The sequence below is a fragment of the Tribolium madens genome, unplaced genomic scaffold, assembly GCF_015345945.1.
Source record: "Tribolium madens isolate multiple individuals breed KSU strain unplaced genomic scaffold, Tmad_KSU_1.1 Scaffold_6;HRSCAF=84, whole genome shotgun sequence".
Lineage (NCBI taxonomy): Eukaryota > Metazoa > Arthropoda > Insecta > Coleoptera > Tenebrionidae > Tribolium > Tribolium madens.
In genome coordinates, this window is record NW_025401039.1 from 2501 (window position 1) to 5242 (window position 2742).

The 2742-nt window shown below is 34.5% G+C and overlaps 1 long non-coding RNA gene across 1 annotated transcript; it reads left to right on the top strand.

Moving 5' to 3' along the window:
* Positions 1-503: 503 nt before the first annotated feature.
* LOC123008380 lies at positions 504-2213 on the top strand. Its single transcript, XR_006412951.1, has 3 exons — positions 504-1343; positions 1471-1652; positions 1714-2213. It is a non-coding gene; the product is annotated as an uncharacterized LOC123008380 (long non-coding RNA).
* Positions 2214-2742: the final 529 nt, after the last annotated feature.

Sequence of the window (2742 nt, forward strand, 5' to 3'; positions counted from 1 at the left end):
ACTGTCAGTCTGACGTTTTTTTCCGTCATCGAAATTTGTCGTCTACAAAAAAGTGTCGAAAATCGGTTAGAATTGGTGGTGATTTATTTAAAAGTGATCAAGTTGAATGTGTAGTGCCTATTTTTTGTGATTTGGTGAGTGCCGATGGAATTTTTAATAAATTGTGTGGGTCCAAGTGTGGCCAGAGACGGCGATACAATTTTCGATAAAAATGTATAATATTTTATTTAAAAATTGGTAGGTGGTGGTTTGTGAAACATTGTTCAAGACTCGAAAGCCCTCATATAAACGAAATTTCGCCAAAAAACGTTTTATTTAAGGTTACCTGTCAGGTGAGAAAATATTTTATGAAAAATCCAGAGACGTGTTGATTTTTGTTGAGAACTGTCAGTCTGACGTTTTTTTCTGTCATCGAAATTTATCGTCTACGAAAAAGCAACAAAAGTATCGAAACTCCGGTTATAATTGGTCGTGATTTATTTAAAAGTGATCAAGTTGGATCTGCAGTGTCTATTTTTTGTGTTTTGGTGAGTGCTGATTGAATTTTTAGTAAATTGTTGGGTCCAAGTGTGGCCAGTGACGGGATAGCAACGGTTTGTGACGACGATACAATTTTCGATAAAAATTCATAATGTCTTATTTAAAATTGGTAGGTGGTGGTTTGTGAAACATTGTTCAAGACTCGAAAGCCCTCATCTAAAACGAAATTTTGCCAAAAAACGTTTTATTTAAGGTTACCTGTCAGGTGAGAAAATATTATCTGAAAAATCCACAGACGTGTTGATTTTAGTTGAGAACTGTCAGTCTGACGTTTTTTTCCGTCATCGAAATTTGTCGTCTACAAAAAAGTGTCGAAAATCCGGTTAGAATTGGTGGTGATTTATTTAAAAGTGATCAAATTGAATGTGTAGTGTCTATTTTTTCCATTTTGGTGAGTGCCGGTAGAATTTTTATAAATTGTGTGGGTCCAAGTGTGGCCAGTGACGGGGTAGCAGTGGTCAGAGACGGCGATACAATTTTCGATAAAATGCACACTATCCGATCTAATAGCGGTAGGTGGTGGTTTGTGAAACATTGTTCAAGACTCGAAAGCCCTCATCTAAAACGAAATTTTGCCAAAAAACGTTTTACTTATGGTTACCTGTCAGGTGAGAAAATTTTCTCTGAAAAATTCAGAGACGTGTTGATTTTAGTTGAGAACTGTCAGTCTGACGTTTTTTTCTGTCATCGAAATTTGTTGTGTAATAAACTGCAACAAAAGTGCTCGAAATCCTTTTGTAATCGGTTGTGATTTATTTAAAAGTGATCAAGTTGGATGTGCAGTGTCTATTTTTTTTTTTTTGGTAAGTGCCGATGGAATTTTTAATAAATTGTGTGGGTCCAAGTGTGGCCAGTGGAGGGGTAGTAGTGGACTGAGACGGCGATACAATTTTCGACAAAAATGCATAATATTCTATTTAAAATTGGTAGGTGGTGGTGTGTGAAACATTGTTCAAGACTCGAAAGCCCCCATATAAACGAAATTTTGCCAATTTCAAAAAATTTGAGGTTACCTGTCAGGTGAGAAACGAGAGCCGCGGATTTTGGGCCATCGAAAGGAACCTATCTAAAATAGAAATTATACTTATCTGCTAACATAAAAGAGCAAGATGGTAAGTCGTCAAATGTCGTTTAGGACTTTAAGAGCCCCAAATAAAGAATGTCTAATTTGAGGTTATGAGTTATGACGTGATTCTATATTATTCGGATGGACACAGATTACTTGCAGATAGGACACTCTTCCAAACCACAGATTATCTATTTTACAACAGATACGTCGTATTTATGAAGGATTTGGATTAGCTTATTTGGTGCGATTATTGATACTATTGCATATATTGCCAACCGAATCCCCTAAACTTTTAATACGTGCTTACTATGATAGTAAAATGTGTAACATAACCTTAAAATTGTTTATTATGAAATTATAATAAGTGTTTAATTACACTATTAAAATAAATTAAACGAAATTTAGAATTTTGTTGGACGAAACTGTTTTTATTAATACCCGCTGCATTTTTCAAGGTCACCGAAATCTCACAGCGCGCTACTATAGCCTGTGCTTTATTGCCATGATAACTGACATTTAAATACGCACTATTCAATGTAAAAAATGTGAAAAAATTGGTAAATTATCAATGTATTTTTTTTATTTAACTAATTTTTGTGTATTTACACAAGTACAATTAAAATGTGACCATTTATCAAAAATAACATTTATCGAAATTTATTTATTTATTTTATAAATGTTAATGTAAATTTTAACAATGAAATCTAATGTCAAAGATTTAATTTTTATCATCTAGATGATAAAATTTCATTTTAACATAGAGGATTATATGGGTATAAAAATTAAAATAAACCCAATAATATCAGCCGTTGTCGGGGGCGAAGCCCCCGCGAGCTCCATCGGGGGCGCAGCCCCCGTAAGCCCCAATCGGAGGCGCGGCTCCCGTAAGCCCCAGTCGGGGGCACAGCCTCCTCAGTCCCATCGGACCCCAAACATTATTTTACACAGTCTAAAAGACACTTTGCTAAATAAAAATGAAACTCTTAGTCAAATCAAACAGGATTTGTCCACAAGTGAAGTGTATTTTTTTAATTTTTTCAAGTGATGCGAATGAATTTAGTAAAATGCGTGAGGGACGTTTTTTTAAATTTAAGCATTTCTTTAAGAAATTTTTAAATGTTTTTTTGCAAGTC